At 39.6% G+C, this 20,225-nt stretch overlaps 2 pseudogenes; both read right to left on the minus strand.

Moving 5' to 3' along the window:
* Window positions 1-585: 585 nt before the first annotated feature.
* On the minus strand, window positions 586-9,862 carry LOC101899152 (transcription elongation factor SPT6-like; annotated as a pseudogene).
* On the minus strand, window positions 9,450-15,388 carry LOC131804372 (transcription elongation factor SPT6-like; annotated as a pseudogene).
* Window positions 15,389-20,225: the final 4,837 nt, after the last annotated feature.

Here is a 20,225-nt window from a genome sequence, read left to right on the forward strand (position 1 = left end):
TGAGTCATGGTCTTAGCCACACTGTCATGGTTTTAAGATGTATCGATAATAACACAATAAGTCTTCAAAATTATTTTATCTTTTGTTCACATATTACATTTTTTTTCAAATATATTTCTGCTTTTATTAAAGTTATCCTCCAGACCTGTGGTGCTACATATGGTTTTATAAACATTTATAAAACACTTTTTAGTCCTCGCTGAGAGGGGTTAGCAAAACTGTTGTTGCGAGAGGATAGAGCGCCATCTACCAGCACAGAAGTCCGCATTTATTGTCCGTTATTGCTTGTTTTCATAATTCTATTTATAGCAATGTTTGCCAAACCCCGTTTTAACCTTTTTTGGCTTTATTAAGTGGGATATTCTGTAATACAAATAAATAGAAGTAGTACACGTTTTTAATGTATATTTCTTTATTTGATACAAGTTAGTTTTCATCATATAAAGGAGTTGAATCGCCTAAATTCATAGAATGTGGTGAGGTATTCGTACGCGGAGTACTTCGAATAGACCGAGGACTTCTTTGATACCCTAGGGGAGGCCTGACTCGATTATCTTCTATCTTCTACGTACAAAAATTCGCGGGTCAGGTAGATTCTGCTCTACTCTGTGGTATCACAGGATTCACTCGTTTACGCCTCGCCCATGAATCTGAAGCTATTTGCCATTCTAAGCTCTTATTCGTACGCTGTGTTCTGTGATTTTTGTTGTCAAATCGTTTTAGATTTCCATACCTAGCGCCTTTTGAATTTCGATCATTGTGTGATTGGTTGCCATAGGTTAAATGTGAAGTCGAAGAGCCTGGGCTAGGTGTATTGCTGCCGTATCGAGGAGTTTGAGATGAGTGCGGATTGGTATAAGGAGTCATAAATGGAGTTTGGCCACTTGGAGTGTATGGTGTGTTAACATATCCACCGTGATAACCCGGTGTGCTTGAAAAATGTGGTGTATGCAAGGAAACATTTTGGGCGTATCATACCCAGCGTTGCTTATTCTTGATAAAGAGTTAAGCTGGGAAGTGGACACTGGAGTGTTTGTCACAATAGGGTCAGAATAATGATCTTTAATCCATTTAAGTAGGCCATTTAGTGAATCAATTTGCCCTCTAAAACGAAACCCTTCTGGAATTACAGTTATGTATTCATGTCGGCTTTTGTTTTTGGGTAAGTATGATAGCAAAAATTTTCCAGGATAATTTGTGGATGCTGAAATAAAATAGTGTATTTTTCTGGGGTCTTTTGTTTTTTCTTCTTTCAATAACTCTTCCATCTTGTCCTTATGTCCGCCTCCTGTATCACGATAGTACTTATAAGTGAGTAGTTCTCGAGCACAAGCTGCCATGGGATTAACATGTCTTGCTATAATTTCATCCAAATCTTCAAACTCTTCGTTTCCAATCCATAGCCTTTGGCCTAAACTGAAGGCGTTTTCTTTGCCTTCCTCGCGAACATCTATGTGCTGATAAATATCATTTTTTACTTTCCACGTTACAGTTAAGTGATCTGAACCTTTACTCGATGGTCGAACAATTACTTCGCCCTGATCCATATTTTCCATTATTTTTACAACTTCGGCATAAGATTTGTTATGAAAAGAAGGATGTATAATTACCCGCTTTACATATTTTTGTTTTGTTCTAACTTGTTTCTGATCTTTTTCTTTAGAGTTGTCTACTTCTTCTTGCTCATAATCATAAAATGGATCTCGCCTTGGTCGCCATTCGTGATTTTTGTCCATTAGATCAGAAATCTTTGATGAACAATCAACTGAAAAACGATCGACATCTATTTTGATAATTCTTACATGTATTGCTTGACCGTACTGAACTCTTTCTTCAGGATTTTTAATGTGTTAATCGGATAATTTTTTAATATGTATAAAACCCGACAGACCATTGTCGAGACGAAGTTTGACACCAGTAGCTTGGCCAGGACAAGCACCAGCATCGAAATTATTCCAAACTTCCGATAATTCTGGAAAATCGTCTTTTAAACAAAAAGGACATTGCCAATTACCGGTCTCATCATTTCGAACCGGATTTGCTTGGTCTAATTGTTCTCCTTGTGGCTTACGATGAGAAATCCCTGCAACCGTGGCTAACACCATTTTTCCAACATAAAACGATTCAGGTGTTTCTTTAGTTAACATATCGAACAGTTCTTCAGAATTTGCTGAGCGATATGGAATTCTGAAGTCTTTGTACAATGAATTCAACTCAGATCTGATATCATATAGTGTTATGCTCTTGTTTCCGAAACCTTGTCGTTCGAACCCTACAGCAAATGCATCAAGATCGAGATCTTGTGGTCTTTCGGGGCTTTCTAAAATTTCTTCTAACGCACCGGCGGGATTGGATTCTTTGTCGTCATATTCCATTGCATCAATTGCCATTTTTCGAGCCCATTCATATGTTTCCGGATGTACTCGAGATCCATCAAGAACCTCCACATATGCTTCTGTACTATCACCAAGCGAGCTTGTATCAATTTTTATTAATCCAGAACAGTTTATGAATACTTTGGGACCTAGGTGACATAATGTCATTAACTGAGTTCTGTTTTCCAATCTTTGATTTGTCTGTTTAAGAATTTTTATTAAGGCTAGCCCTTTTCTTGGACCAAGTCCACATAGGAATTGTACCATATTTAATGTGTACGAATTTTTTACAGCCATATTTATGTCCACACCTACCTCATAAGTTTGATTTATGAATTCTATGTAAAGGTATTCCAGGAGTTCCTTTTAAAACTAATCTTGCAACTAGTGGTAACGCGAGCAGAGTATTCCTGCATCAATACCGCAGAGTTGGGGAACCGGTATTTTGCGAACAAGTGAAACGGAAGGCACTTTTGAAATACCATTGCATTCGCTTAATAAACCAGGTCGTCCGAGCAAATTATTTTCGGATTCGAGTGAACAAAAGAATAAAAATTGAAGAGATTCGATTAAATATTGATGGTGAAATGATTTTACATGCCACACAAGTTGTATTGCACACGAGTGGACAAAGAAATGCCTCAAAATTGCTCAAAGAAATAGGAAGCTCAAAAACAAAGGCTAGTAAGAATAGAAAAGCCTATTCCAAGACCAATGAAACAATTGCTCCTTTGACCCCGTCCCAAGCACTCAAAATGTTCGTAGAAGCTGATCGAACAAGACGACAATATGAAATAATAAGGGCAACTAACCCGAAGCATTACCCTTGTTACAACCTTTTGTTGAAAGCAAAACAAGAGTGCTACCCACCAAAGGTGCTCTTGAGTTTGGCAATTCGGTATTGCACGCAGAAATACGTATTTTTGAAAGCATTCTGCATTTGGCATATAAATTGCCCGTGAAGAAATATGGAAAGAAAAGGACACAGGAAGAAATAGCATTAGAAGAAGAAAGGAAAAAAGAAATCCAAGAAAGATTCCGCGTGGAAACTGTGCTGTTGGTGGGCATGCCTAAAGTCAATTTTGATAATACCAATGATAGCAATACGAGTAGGAGACTTTTTAAAACACAGGATTAGTGGCGGACATAACAGGCATTAACCATTTAAAATCTTATTAGAGGCGACTTCAAGTGGACACAAAATAAATACATCAAAATTCAAAGAATATGCCTTAAACACCGCGCAACTGTTTGTGGAATTATACGACTGGCATCCCATGACTCCATCAATGCATAAATCACTATTACATGGAGTAACCATCATAGATAATGATAATAAATAATGTACTGCTTCCAATCGATCAATTGTTGGAAGAGGCTGCACAAGCTCGAAATTAACATTTTCGGTCATAAGACAGAATTTTTCAAGAAAATTTTCAAGGGAAGAATGCAACTGTGATGTTTATCAAAGATTGCTTCTTACTTTAGATCCACTCATAAGTAGTGAAAGATCGTTAAAGAAAACTTCACACAAGATGTTTTCCAGTGAAGTTATAGAACTATTAGAACCTGCCGAGCTCCACACACAATCATGCATTGAGCACGAAGAAGTCGAGATAGAATCATCTTTGAATAAGACAATTTAATCTATTTTTATTTATTTATAATTTATGAAAATAAAACGTGCTTTTGTTATAGAAAATATGTTTTTCTTGTTTACTTTGTTAAATTAATACATAATTTTTTTTAGAATAATATATTTTAAAGCCATTAATGTCCAAACATATTTTTGGCCGCCTAAATGTTTCAAATCGACCACTGTGCGTCGCTTCGATCCAAAAATGGTATTACGGAAAGGCTTGGCGTTACATATCTTAAGTTCAAGTGAGGATGAAGAGGGGAATGTATTAGTAGTGCAGCGGCGAGTGCTAAGACAGCAAACAAACATATTTGCATTGTCTGCTCAAAGTATATATTTCAATTAATTTAATTGAAATATGTACTCTTTTGTTCTTTTAGATTTTCAAATTACTTCAGATTTAACAAGGACTGTTTTCAGCATGTGCTAAAAGAAATTTCGCCAAAGTTGCCAAGTAGGCGCTGATACAAAATACAACCACTTCACTCGGAGACCTTTTGGTCCATTGTGTTCATCCTGATTAGGAAGAGATAAAAGTAGACTAAAGATAGGAGAAGAAATAAAATAGCTATGAGTGAAGAAGTAAACAAGTAAGTACGAAATTGTATAGAGAATGGAGAGTTTAAGAGATTTGTGTCTACGGCGTGTTAACACATCGTCTTTAGTCACTTTAGTCGTTTGGCTGTCTCAGTGTCGGAGAGGGAAGATAAATCCGACAGTATTCGTCAGCAGATTCATTTCCAGGTATGTTACAATGTCCAGGGACCCAACAGAGTTGAATAAACGATTTAGTCTTTTCCAGAGCATTCCTGCAATCCAGAACCGCCTTAGATTTGATTGTTCAAGCCTTCAGGGCCGCTTGACTATCGACATATATAGTCACCGGTCCGTCCAGTTCATTGACTCTATTTGCCAGCAACTCTATGGCCTTCCTGACAGCAAAAATTTCTGCCTGAAAAACACTAGAGTCGTTGTTTAATTTGAAGTATCGTCGGATATTTAGACTTTCACAGCAGACTCCGGCCCCCGTTCCACTTTCCATCTTTAATCCATCAGTATAAATAGCTATCCCGTAAAAGGTGGAGTATCACGAGTCCAAATGTCTCTGTTAGGTATGTGAATATCAAGTGGTTCAAAGCTGTGCCTAGGTGATATATAGTCACTAGTTATAGCCTGATTTACTATACTATCCACATACTTGATAATAGCGGAGTCTCCGAATGGTTGACCCCGCCATTGACCCAGCTCATTGAGCCGCAGGGCACACCTAGCAGCTTGTTCCTCTACGAGTAAACCTAACGGTTTTAAATTGAGTAGGGTATATAGTGCGGATTGGAGTGTGTGCTTCTGTAATTAGTAGCGATGCAACTCTTTGGACTTTATCAACGCATTTCCTGAAGGTGGTTTTCCCTAGGGAATGCCACCAGAAAATCCCCCCGTAGGTTAGAATTGGTCGGAGGACAGACTCATATAACCATTTGATTATGTGTGGCTTGAGACCCCAGCTTTTTCCTATGGAGTTTTTGCAATTAAGCCCTCTTCGCTCGCTCTTCGATGTTCCTCTTCCCAGCTTCTGGTCTAGGATGGTACCGAGGTATTTAGCTTCCGAGGAAAAGCTTAGCAGAACATCATCAAGGATAGGCAGCGAAAAACCGGTATTTTCCGCTTCCTTGTGAAAAGTACCAGCTCAGTTTTTGATGGATTCACGCCAAGTCCATTGCAGCGTGCTCATCTCGAAAGTTTAACTAGAGCTGCTCCCTGCATAAGATCTGTAACAGTCTGCGGAAATTTCCCAGCAATCAGCAAGACAACATCATCGGCGTAAGCCACGACTTTGTCCTACCTTCTTCCAGTTCGATTAGAATTTTGTTTATCACCAAAAGCCAGAGTAGTGGTGATAGAACCCCTCATTGCGGGGTGCACCTAGTAACAGATTTCCTGACAGAACACTCCCCGATGCTTGAGTTGATGATTCTGCTGCTGAGCATGACATCAATCCAATCAATTAGGAGTGGTGGTATACTATGTTCTACTAGGGAACTGTGAATTGCATCGAGTGTGCTCTTAGGTCTTAGTTAAAAAAACAATAGAGGTTAACATCTAAACCTTACTTAGTGGAAACTGTATTTGTATTTTTTAAATTGATATGCCAAAGGTGCTATATATCGAAATTACACATTCCGGCGGGATAAGCCGCAGTTTAAGACCTCAATACCATGTCCGCTCAACTAGATTGTTACAAGGCAAGGCAAGGCAACTTCAGCCATGAATGCCAATATTTAATAGTAGTTACACTCTAAGGCAAATTTCAAAACTGCATATACCGCAGCATTGCCGATTTTTAAAATGCAAATGAAGGTTTTTGGTTTTGAAAAGGGTTTTTGGCAGCACTGGTGCAAATAAATAAATCTAACCAATCACAAAATGTTTTTAATAAGTAAAATGCGACTGATGATTGCATACCGCTAAGCCGAGGATGGCGGCATTTTTCATTCATTTAATATAATCCATTATATAGAATACATCTTTCCTTTCGGGCTGTTCCTATTTTCAAATTGTTTTTATGAATATTTATGTGAGTCATGGTCTTAGCCACACTGTCATGGTTTTAAGATGTATCGATAATAACACAATAAGTCTTCAAAATTATTTTATCTTTTTGTTCACATATTACTTTTTTTTTCAAATATATTTCTGCTTTTATTAAAGTTATCCTCCAGACCTGTGGTGCTACATATGGTTTTATAAACATTTATAAAACACTTTTTAGTCCTCGCTGAGAGGGGTTAGCAAAACTGTTGTTGCGCGAGGATAGAGCGCCATCTACCAGCACAGAAGTCCGCATTTATTGTCCGTTATTGCTTGTTTTCATAATTCTATTTATAGCAATGTTTGCCAAACCCCGTTTTAACCTTTTTTGGCTTTATTAAGTGGGATATTCTGTAATACAAATAAATAGAAGTAGTACACGTTTTTAATGTATATTTCTTTATTTGATACAAGTTAGTTTTCATCATATAAAGGAGTTGAATCGCCTAAATTCATAGAATGTGGTGAGGTATTCGTACGCGGAGTACTTCGAATAGACCTAGGACTTCTTTGATACCCTAGGGGAGGCCTGACTCGATTATCTTCTATCTTCTACGTACTGAGGCGTTGGGTGAGAGTAATCAATGCTTGGTGGCGACATACAAAAATTCGCGGGTCAGATAGATTCTGCTCTACTCTGTGGTATCACAGGATTCACTCGTTTACGCCTCGCCCATGAATCTGAAGCTATTTGCCATTCTAAGCTCTTATTCGTACGCTGTGTTCTGTGATTTTTGTTGTCAAATCGTTGTAGATTTCCATACCTAGCGCCTTTTGAATTTCGATCATTGTGTGATTGGTTGCCATAGGTTAAATGTGAAGTCGAAGAGCCTGGGCTAGGTGTATTGCTGCCGTATCGAGGAGTTTGAGATGAGTGCGGATTGGTATAAGGAGTCATAAATGGAGTTTGGCCACTTGGAGTGTATGGTGTGTTAACATATCCACCGTGATAACCCGGTGTGCTTGAAAAATGTGGTGTATGCAAGGAAACATTTTGGGCGTATCATACCCAGCGTTGCTTATTCTTGATAAAGAGTTAAGCTGGGAAGTGGACACTGGAGTGTTTGTCACAATAGGGTCAGAATAACGATCTTTAATCCATTTAAGTAGGCCATTTAGTGAATCAAAAATTTGCCCTCTAAAACGAAACCCTTCTGGAATTACAGTTATGTATTCATGTCGGCTTTTGTTTTTGGGTAAGTATGATATCAAAAATTTTCCAGGATAATTTGTGGATGCTGAAATAAAATAGTGTATTTTTCTGGGGTCTTTTGTTTTTTCTTCTTTCAATAACTCTTCCATCTTGTCCTTATGTCCGCCTCCTGTATCACGATAGTACTTATAAGTGAGTAGTTCTCGAGCACAAGCTGCCATGGGATTAACATGTCTTGCTATAATTTCATCCAAATCTTCAAACTCTTCGTTTCCAATCCATAGCCTTTGGCCTAAACTGAAGGCGTTTTCTTTGCCTTCCTCGCGAACATCTATGTGCTGATAAATATCATTTTTTACTTTCCACGTTACAGTTAAGTGGTCTGAAGCATTTAAATATGAATATTGCTTTCCAAAGTTAGGGTAGACAAACAAAAACCCAAAAATTGATAATTAAAAAAAAAACAGAAGAATTAACAGATAAATGAAATAAGGCCCAGATCTAACCCAAAAACATTACATAAGACCCACGTGTATATGAATTACAAATTTTGAAAAAGACAAAATATTATTACACACAAAATTACAACCAATGTATGGACTTCTAAATAATATATGTAAGCAAAATAAAACATATCCACTAAATACATTTAAAAACTAAATAGTTCTTATAAAAACAATATATTCTGAAGTTTAGCAAGATGAGTTGAGTATTTGTTAGTCATTGGTAAGTCACTTTTGGGGTCACACAAGTCTGATGGCTCAGAAAATACCATGGATGATTGTAAAAGTCATATGGGTAGTTAAAAAAACAATAGAGGTTAACATCTAAACCTTACTTAGTGGAAACTGTATTTGTATTTTTTAAATTGATATGCCAAAGGTGCTATATATCGAAATTACACATTCCGGCGGGATAAGCCGCAGTTTAAGACCTCAATACCATGTCCGCTCAACTAGATTGTTACAAGGCAAGGCAAGGCAACTTCAGCCATGAATGCCAATATTTAATAGTAGTTACACTCTAAGGCAAATTTCAAAACTGCATATACCGCAGCATTGCCGATTTTTAAAATGCAAATGAAGGTTTTTGGTTTTGAAAAGGGTTTTTGGCAGCACTGGTGCAAATAAATAAATCTAACCAATCACAAAATGTTTTTAATAAGTAAAATGCGACTGATGATTGCATACCGCTAAGCCGAGGATGGCGGCATTTTTCATTCATTTAATATAATCCATTATATAGAATACATCTTTCCTTTCGCGCTGTTCCTATTTTTAGATTGTTTTTATGAATATTTATGTGAGTCATGGTCTTAGCCACACTGTCATGGTTTTAAGATGTATCGATAATAACACAATAAGTCTTCAAAATTATTTTATCTTTTTGTTCACATATTACATTTTTTTTTCAAATATATTTCTGCTTTTATTAAAGTTATCCTCCAGACCTGTGGTGCTACATATGGTTTTATAAACATTTATAAAACACTTTTTAGTCCTCGCTGAGAGGGGTTAGCAAAACTGTTGTTGCGAGAGGATAGAGCGCCATCTACCAGCACAGAAGTCCGCATTTATTGTCCGTTATTGCTTGTTTTCATAATTCTATTTATCGCAATGTTTGCCAAACCCCGTTTTAACCTTTTTTGGCTTTATTAAGTGGGATATTCTGTAATACAAATAAATAGAAGTAGTACACGTTTTTAATGTATATTTCTTTATTTGATACAAGTTAGTTTTCATCATATAAAGGAGTTGAATCGCCTAAATTCATAGAATGTGGTGAGGTATTCGTACGCGGAGTACTTCGAATAGACCGAGGACTTCTTTGATACCCTAGGGGAGGCCTGACTCGATTATCTTCTATCTTCTACGTACTGAGGCGTTGGGTGAGAGTAATCAATGCTTGGTGGCGACATACAAAAATTCGCGGGTCAGATAGATTCTGCTCTACTCTGTGGTATCACAGGATTCACTCGTTTACGCCTCGCCCATGAATCTGAAGCTATTTGCCATTCTAAGCTCTTATTCGTACGCTGTGTTCTGTGATTTTTGTTGTCAAATCGTTTTAGATTTCCATACCTAGCGCCTTTTGAATTTCGATCATTGTGTGATTGGTTGCCATAGGTTAAATGTGAAGACGAAGAGCCTGGGCTAGGTGTATTGCTGCCGTATCGAGGAGTTTGAGATGAGTGCGGATTGGTATAAGGAGTCATAAATGGAGTTTGGCCACTTGGAGTGTATGGTGTGTTAACATATCCACCGTGATAACCCGGTGTGCTTGAAAAATGTGGTGTATGCAAGGAAACATTTTGGGCGTATCATACCCAGCGTTGCTTATTCTTGATAAAGAGTTAAGCTGGGAAGTGGACACTGGAGTGTTTGTCACAATAGGGTCAGAATAATGATCTTTAATCCATTTAAGTAGGCCATTTAGTGAATCAATTTGCCCTCTAAAACGAAACCCTTCTGGAATTACAGTTATGTATTCATGTCGGCTTTTGTTTTTGGGTAAGTATGATAGCAAAAATTTTCCAGGATAATTTGTGGATGCTGAAATAAAATAGTGTATTTTTCTGGGGTCTTTTGTTTTTTCTTCTTTCAATAACTCTTCCATCTTGTCCTTATGTCCGCCTCCTGTATCACGATAGTACTTATAAGTGAGTAGTTCTCGAGCACAAGCTGCCATGGGATTAACATGTCTTGCTATAATTTCATCCAAATCTTCAAACTCTTCGTTTCCAATCCATAGCCTTTGGCCTAAACTGAAGGCGTTTTCTTTGCCTTCCTCGCGAACATCTATGTGCTGATAAATATCATTTTTTACTTTCCACGTTACAGTTAAGTGATCTGAACCTTTACTCGATGGTCGAACAATTACTTCGCCCTGATCCATATTTTCCATTATTTTTACAACTTCGGCATAAGATTTGTTATGAAAAGAAGGATGTATAATTACCCGCTTTACATATTTTTGTTTTGTTCTAACTTGTTTCTGATCTTTTTCTTTAGAGTTGTCTACTTCTTCTTGCTCATAATCATAAAATGGATCTCGCCTTGGTCGCCATTCGTGATTTTTGTCCATTAGATCAGAAATCTTTGATGAACAATCAACTGAAAAACGATCGACATCTATTTTGATAATTCTTACATGTATTGCTTGACCGGACTGAACTCTTTCTTCAGGATTTTTAATGTGTTAATCGGATAATTTTTTAATATGTATAAAACCCGACAGACCATTGTCGAGACGAAGTTTGACACCAGTAGCTTGGCCAGGACAAGCACCAGCATCGAAATTATTCCAAACTTCCGATAATTCTGGAAAATCGTCTTTTAAACAAAAAGGACATTGCCAATTACCGGTCTCATCATTTCGAACCGGATTTGCTTGGTCTAATTGTTCTCCTTGTGGCTTACGATGAGAAATCCCTGCAACCGTGGCTAACACCATTTTTCCAACATAAAACGATTCAGGTGTTTCTTTAGTTAACATATCGAACAGTTCTTCAGAATTTGCTGAGCGATATGGAATTCTGAAGTCTTTGTACAATGAATTCAACTCAGATCTGATATCATATAGTGTTATGCTCTTGTTTCCGAAACCTTGTCGTTCGAGCCCTACAGCAAATGCATCAAGATCGAGATCTTGTGGTCTTTCGGGGCTTTCTAAAATTTCTTCTAACACACCGGCGGGATTGGATTCTTTGTCGTCATATTCCATTGCATCAATTGCCATTTTTCGAGCCCATTCATATGTTTCCGGATGTACTCGAGATCCATCAAGAACCTCCACATATGCTTCTGTACTATCACCAAGCGAGCTTGTATCAATTTTTATTAATCCAGAACAGTTTATGAATACTTTGGGACCTAGGTGACATAATGTCATTAACTGAGTTCTGTTTTCCAATCTTTGATTTGTCTGTTTAAGAATTTTTATTAAGGCTAGCCCTTTTCTTGGACCAAGTCCACATAGGAATTGTACCATATTTAATGTGTACGAATTTTTTACAGCCATATTTATGTCCACACCTACCTCATAAGTTTGATTTATGAATTCTATGTAAAGGTATTCCAGGAGTTCCTTTTAAAACTAATCTTGCAACTAGTGGTAACGCGAGCAGAGTATTCCTGCATCAATACCGCAGAGTTGGGGAACCGTTATTTTGCGAACAAGTGAAACGGAAGGCACTTTTGAAATACCATTGCATTCGCTTAATAAACCAGGTCGTCCGAGCAAATTATTTTCGGATTCGAGTGAACAAAAGAATAAAAATTGAAGAGATTCGATTAAATATTGATGGTGAAATGATTTTACATGCCACACAAGTTGTATTGCACACGAGTGGACAAAGAAATGCCTCAAAATTGCTCAAAGAAATAGGAAGCTCAAAAACAAAGGCTAGTAAGAATAGAAAAGCCTATTCCAAGACCAATGAAACAATTGCTCCTTTGACCCCGTCCCAAGCACTCAAAATGTTCGTAGAAGCTGATCGAACAAGACGACAATATGAAATAATAAGGGCAACTAACCCGAAGCATTACCCTTGTTACAACCTTTTATTGAAAGCAAAACAAGAGTGCTACCCACCAAAGGTGCTCTTGAGTTTGGCAATTCGGTATTGCACGCAGAAATACGTATTTTTGAAAGCATTCTGCATTTGGCATATAAATTGCCCGTGAAGAAATATGGAAAGAAAAGGACACAGGAAGAAATAGCATTAGAAGAAGAAAGGAAAAAAGAAATCCAAGAAAGATTCCGCGTGGAAACTGTGCTGTTGGTGGGCATGCCTAAAGTCAATTTTGATAATACCAATGATAGCAATACGAGTAGGAGACTTTTTAAAACACAGGATTAGTGGCGGACATAACAGGCATTAACCACTTAAAATCTTATTAGAGGCGACTTCAAGTGGACACAAAATAAATACATCAAAATTCAAAGAATATGCCTTAAACACCGCGCAACTGTTTGTGGAATTATACGACTGGCATCCCATGACTCCATCAATGCATAAATCACTATTACATGGAGTAACCATCATAGATAATGATAATAAATAATGTACTGCTTCCAATCGATCAATTGTTGGAAGAGGCTGCACAAGCTCGAAATTAACATTTTCGGTCATAAGACAGAATTTTTCAAGAAAATTTTCAAGGGAAGAATGCAACTGTGATGTTTATCAAAGATTGCTTCTTACTTTAGATCCACTCATAAGTAGTGAAAGATCGTTAAAGAAAACTTCACACAAGATGTTTTCCAGTGAAGTTATAGAACTATTAGAACCTGCCGAGCTCCACACACAATCATGCATTGAGCACGAAGAAGTCGAGATAGAATCATCTTTGAATAAGACAATTTAATCTATTTTTATTTATTTATAATTTATGAAAATAAAACGTGCTTTTGTTATAGAAAATATGTTTTTCTTGTTTACTTTGTTAAATTAATACATAATTTTTTTTAGAATAATATATTTTAAAGCCATTAATGTCCAAACATATTTTTGGCCTCCTAAATGTTTCAAATCGACCACTGTGCGTCGCTTCGATCCAAAAATGGTATTACGGAAAGGCTTGGCGTTACATATCTTAAGTTCAAGTGAGGATGAAGAGGGGAATGTATTAGTAGTGCAGCGGCGAGTGCTAAGACAGCAAACAAACATATTTGCATTGTCTGCTCAAAGTATATATTTCAATTAATTTAATTAAAATATGTACTCTTTTGTTCTTTTAGATTTTCAAATTACTTCAGATTTAACAAGGACTGTTTTCAGCATGTGCTAAAAGAAATTTCGCCAAAGTTGCCAAGTAGGCGCTGATACAAAATACAACCACTTCACTCGGAGACCTTTTGGTCCATTGTGTTCATCCTGATTAGGAAGAGATAAAAGTAGACTAAAGATAGGAGAAGAAATAAAATAGCTATGAGTGAAGAAGTAAACAAGTAAGTACGAAATTGTATAGAGAATGGAGAGTTTAAGAGATTTGTGTCTACGGCGTGTTAACACATCGTCTTTAGTCACTTTAGTCGTTTGGCTGGCTCAGTGTCGGAGAGGGAAGATAAATCCGACAGTATTCGTCAGCAGATTCATTTCCAGGTATGTTACAATGTCCAGGGACCCAACAGAGTTGAATAAACGATTTAGTCTTTTCCAGAGCATTCCTGCAATCCAGAACCGCCTTAGATTTGATTGTTCAAGCCTTCAGGGCCGCTTGACTATCGACATATATAGTCACCGGTCCGTCCAGTTCATTGACTCTATTTGCCAGCAACTCTATGGCCTTCCTGACAGCAAAAATTTCTGCCTGAAAAACACTAGAGTCGTTGTTTAATTTGAAGTATCGTCGGATATTTAGACTTTCACAGCAGACTCCGGCCCCCGTTCCACTTTCCATCTTTAATCCATCAGTATAAATAGCTATCCCGTAAAAGGTGGAGTATCACGAGTCCAAATGTCTCTGTTAGGTATGTGAATATCAAGTGGTTCAAAGCTGTGCCTAGGTGATATATAGTCACTAGTTATAGCCTGATTTACTATACTATCCACATACTTGATAATAGCGGAGTCTCCGAATGGTTGACCCCGCCATTGACCCAGCTCATTGAGCCGCAGGGCACACCTAGCAGCTTGTTCCTCTACGAGTAAACCTAACGGTTTTAAATTGAGTAGGGTATATAGTGCGGATTGGAGTGTGTGCTTCTGTAATTAGTAGCGATGCAACTCTTTGGACTTTATCAACGCATTTCCTGAAGGTGGTTTTCCCTAGGGAATGCCACCAGAAAATCCCCCCGTAGGTTAGAATTGGTCGGAGGACAGACTCATATAACCATTTGATTATGTGTGGCTTGAGACCCCAGCTTTTTCCTATGGAGTTTTTGCAATTAAGCCCTCTTCGCTCGCTCTTCGATGTTCCTCTTCCCAGCTTCTGGTCTAGGATGGTACCGAGGTATTTAGCTTCCGAGGAAAAGCTTAGCAGAACATCATCAAGGATAGGCAGCGAAAAACCGGTATTTTCCGCTTCCTTGTGAAAAGTACCAGCTCAGTTTTTGATGGATTCACGCCAAGTCCATTGCAGCGTGCTCATCTCGAAAGTTTAACTAGAGCTGCTCCCTGCATAAGATCTGTAACAGTCTGCGGAAATTTCCCAGCAATCAGCAAGACAACATCATCGGCGTAAGCCACGACTTTGTCCTACCTTCTTCCAGTTCGATTAGAATTTTGTTTATCACCAAAAGCCAGAGTAGTGGTGATAGAACCCCTCATTGCGGGGTGCACCTAGTAACAGATTTCCTGACAGAACACTCCCCGATGCTTGAGTTGATGATTCTGCTGCTGAGCATGACATCAATCCAATCAATTAGGAGTGGTGGTATACTATGTTCTACTAGGGAACTGTGAATTGCATCGAGTGTGCTCTTAGGTCTAAAATTAAATTAGCCGGCTTAACTCCAGTGTAGTAAAAACTCTTCATTTTTTTTTAATTTTTTTTTCAGTGGTATGTATTTTTAACCTCATTCCGGGATACCATTTTTTGGGGACGGACCTGTAACCCTAATTTTTGACCCGATAATCCGGGTCCAAGACCGGATCCACTTACCCAATATATTATGATGGGCCTTCATGTGACCCCATAATGTGGATAGGTATTTTCATAAGCGATATAGGTATAACCTATATCGGATAAGTGGATTCGGTTTTGAACCCGAACTTTCGAGTCAAAAATCTGGGAATCATATTAATAGTTTCCCGGAATCATGGTAAAAATACCTTCCTCTGGAAAAAATTTCGAAAAAAAAAATCGAAAAGCTTTTACTAAACTAAAGTTGTTTCAATTGGCCACAGCAGCATTGAGGTTTTCAGCATTGGGATCTTATTAGACCAGTGTCGGAAATGACTTCAATATTTCCAAATTGTTTTGCTGTTGTTATTTTCATGGTCAAATGTCAAATACAAAATTTTTTAAAATATTGTTACGTTCTTGGATTTTACTTAATCCCGTGTAGACGTCGTTTTATTTCCCAATACAGCTCGTACCAAATAAAACGCGGGTTCTTTCGGATTACGATTATTACAATGATTTTATTCACACAACTTTACTTGGCACTTTACTTTACTCGACGGTTTCAATTCGCGATCTGATTCACAACTGACTAACTGCCTTTCCATTTCCCCTATTTATATGAGCCTCGCCTGTCGCTACAGAAGTTTCTAGACGATCTGGTAACGCCTAGATTACGAACAATCTACCAATGCAACGAACACATACAAACTTACATTGAGTGAACAATAACAACAACACATACAAACTTACATTGAGTGAACAATAACAACAACACATACACAGGCGAGGGGGTAACAAAGAAAGAGGAATTAAGCGATCATCAATGATGACGTTTAACAAGAATTGTACGTCAGCAACAAAATAGAAAATGAAAGAGGAAATGGAAGGATGTAGAAAAATCTATACAGTAGTTGTTGTTGTGAAGTTATTCAAATAAACTGCGTAGTAGAAATTTACGTTACAATTCAAATTCTTAAATTAACGGAATTCATCTAAATTAACTTAAATCTAGAGTTATATTCGTAACATTGCCCCCCGCTTAAGCCTGTTCGTCCCGAATAGGCACAGTTCCCGTTCCGTAGCGGGTCAGCCGCTCCAAATGTACAACTTTCATCTTCGACCTGGGACTGTCGCTCCTCTGGATGCGATAAACGACGTCATTTATTTTCGTGACAATCTTGTAGGGTCCTTCCCAGTGCGTTTGTAATTTGGGGCATAGTCCTTTCTTTCGTTGTGGGTTGAACAATAGTACCAGTTGCCCTTCTTGAAACCCATCGGTATTTGCCGCTCGATCGTACCTTGCCTTCATGCGGTTGCTAACCATTTTTATTCGATGTCGGACTGCATCGTGGACTTTACTAAAAGAGTTTTGACTGTCTTCATCTTGGTTCACATCGTCGTTTGGGGTAGCACCGAATATCAAATCGCCAGGTAGCTTTAATTCATTTCCGAACAGAACTTTGGCTGGGGTCCGGGATGTGGAATCATGAATGGCCGATCTATAAGCCAGTAAAAACTTGGGAATATGCTCATCCCAGTCTCGTTGGCCACTGTCCACCACTTTCCGTAGATGTTCTTCCAGGGTGCGATTGAATCTTTCCACCATGCCATCTGATTGTGGATGTAGGGGCGTCGTTCTGGTTTTCTTGATTCCGTAGGAGTCACACATTTCCTTGAAGATCGCTGATTCAAAATTCCTCCCTTGATCGGAATGAACCTCAGATGGAACACCATAGCGACAAATCCAATTTCTGCTGAACACATCTACAATTGTCCTGGCTTCTTGATTTGGGATAGCATAAACCTCTGGCCATTTACTGAAGTAATCCATGACCACTAAGACATACCGGTTCCCAGAGTCGCTTGTTGGGAACGGTCCAGCTACATCCATTGCGATTCTTTCAAAAGGGGCTCCAGTATTATACTGCTGCATGTAGCCTCGACTCTTCCGTGTTGGACCTTTAGCTCTTATGCACCTTTCACAATTGGCGATCCAGTCGGCAATGGATTTTTGACAGCCGACCCAGTAGAATCTCTGCTTCACCTTTTCAGCGGTTTTTGCTATGCCAAGATGTCCTCCACTTGGCCCATCGTGAAACTCCGACAAGACATCTCTTATTTTGGAGTCTGGGACGACGATCAAGTTCCGGTGAGATTTACCGTCCTCACTTTCCCATTTGCGATATAGGCAACCATCTATTATAAGTAGACTGTCCCACTGGGCCCAATAAGATTTTAAAAGAGGGCTTTCGGAGGTAATTTTTTTGCGACTAGGTCGTTTGCCCGTTTCTATGGCCGAAATTACTTTGCCCAGAATGGGATCTCTTCGTTGTTCCGTCGACCAATCTTCACCCGACTCAAATTGCAATAGTCGGACATCAACGATATTCTCTTTATTCTCAGCCTTTGAGCAGTGCTTGCATTCTACTTTGCATGGCCGACGAGACAGGGCATCAGCATTACCGTGTTTTCCGCCTTTTCTGTGCTCGATTCTGAAGTCATAACTCTGGAGCCTCTCGATCCAACGGGCTAGTTCACCTTCCGGATTCTTAAACTGCAGCAACCATTGGAGAGCAGCGTGGTCGGTCCTTAGCAGGAAATGCTGGCCATATAGGTATTTGTGGAAGTGTTTAACGCACTCAAGGACAGCAAGCAGCTCTCTCCTCGTCACACAGTAATTCCTCTCAGGTTTCGACAATGTCCGGCTGTAGTACCCGATGACTTTTTCCTGTCCGTCGATTTCCTGGGAAAGGACGCCACCGATGCCGCACGCACTTGCGTCTGTGTCCAGGACAAACTTGCCGCCAGGTATAGGGTATGCCAAAATGGGGGCTCTGCATAGCATGTCTTTGAGCTTTCTGAATGCCTCCTCCTGGTCGTTGCCCCACTGAAACCTCTGGCCTTTTTGCGTCAAACGGTGTAGACAGGCGGCGATGTTGGCAAAATTTTGGACAAATCGACGGTAGTATGTGCAGAGACCCAGAAAGCTTCGCAGCTCATGGAGATTTCGGGGCTGCGGCCAATCTCTGACGGCTTGAATTTTCTCCTTATCCGTCGATATGCCCTCCGGCGTCACGTGGTGCCCCAGGAACTTCACCTCTCGTTGGAAGAGACTGCACTTCTTTGGGTTCAGCTTGAGGCCTGAAGACGAAAGCTGCTGTAGAACATCCTTTAAGTTCTTGATGTGTTCGTCGAAGTTGCGTCCCATGACTATGATGTCATCCAGGTATATGAGGCACGACTTCCACTGCAGCCCTTTTAACACACGCTCCATCAGCCTTTCAAATGTAGCCGGGGCGTTGCAGAGTCCGAATGGCATGACATTGAACTGCCAGAGACCCCCATTTACGCCAAACGCTGTTTTCTCCTTATCTTTCTCGGCGATCTCTACTTGCCAGTACCCACTCTGCAGGTCGAGGGTGGAGAACCATGACGTCACGGCTAATGTGTCCAATGTGTCGTCGATTCTTGGGAGCGGATAGCTGTCTTTCTTGGTGACATCATTCAACTTTCTGTAGTCCACACAAAATCGGGTGCTTCCGTCTTTCTTCTTGACCAAGACCACTGGGGAGCACCATGGACTTGACGATGGTTCTATTACACCACTCTTTTCCATTTCACTTATCAGCTTCTGAACCTCGTCTCTTTTTGCCAGGGGAACACTTCTTGGAGGCTGTTTAATGGGTCTCGCGTCTGCTGTATTGATTTCATGCTTCACCACTGATGTTCTTCCTTGGTGCTCTTTTGTCAACGCAAAGGTAGAGGCATATTTCCATAATAGCTGCTTAGCCTTGTTCCTCTCGGAAGGTGATAATTGGTGTGTCCACTCTTTTATGTAGCCGTCGAGGTGCTTCTTCTTCATGGCAGCTGGCTTTTCGTTGCTAGTTTCCAAATTAACTACAGCTTCAGCTGGTGTGCATTGTCCAACATCGGAAAATTGGCAAATTTGCTCTTGCTTGTTTGACAGGTTCAAAACTCTAACAGGAATTAATCCGTCCTTGTTGCTTTTCACCAGGGCATTCGCTATTAGGATGTTACTGTTTCTGTTTTCTGCTGGTTCCACCACCCACAACTTCTCGGCTCCACAATCTCCATTCATTGGTACCCATATTATTGCTTCGGCACAGGGCGGTATTATCTCTGGATGGTCCGTGGTCAGACGTCTAATGGGTGTACTTTCATCGTAGCCCACGTTTAACGGAATTTCGACGTTAGACCAGGTCATCACACGTTCTTTCATATCCAGATTGATACCAAAGGCAATCATAAAATCTGCGCCTATTATCACTTCGTCTACGATATCGGCAACTATAAACTCGTAATTCTCCGATTTATTGGCAATAGTTAGTCTCAGGGTAATCTTGCCGTGTACTGCCGCGGGCTCCCCCGTTGCTGTGCGCAGTCTGACTCCATTAAGTTGCGTTATTTTTCCCTTTACCAGATCTGATCTTACGATGGACTTTGATGCGCCAGTATCTAACGTCAGAACTCGCTTATCACCATTGATGTACCCAGTTGTTGTTAGGTTGTGACTTTCCTGTTGTACTATTGCTATGGAGATTGTGGGGCCATCGTCGATGGGAGCCAGTTCATGCCCCGCTGGACTGGCTCGATTTAGTTTAACTGTGACTCGTTGGTGGACTGTTGGGCCATTCTTCTACCATCTTTCGTTGGAGGTGGTGACGATGACCTGGATCGTTTGCGCTTAGCTCTGCATTCGCGCGCAATATGACCTGCTTTATCGCAGTTGTAGCATCTAACCCTGGGCTTAGTCATCCCAACTAACTTTGTCTCTTCTATTACCCGCCTCATGGCGTCTTCGATCGAGTTAACGAGAGATTTGGGTTCGCAACCTTCGGTCTCCAGTTGGCGAATCTTGTGGGTCTGGGGCTTAACAA

This window comes from Musca domestica, unplaced genomic scaffold, assembly GCF_030504385.1.
Source record: "Musca domestica strain aabys unplaced genomic scaffold, Musca_domestica.polishedcontigs.V.1.1 43, whole genome shotgun sequence".
Classification (NCBI taxonomy): Eukaryota; Metazoa; Arthropoda; class Insecta; order Diptera; family Muscidae; genus Musca; species Musca domestica.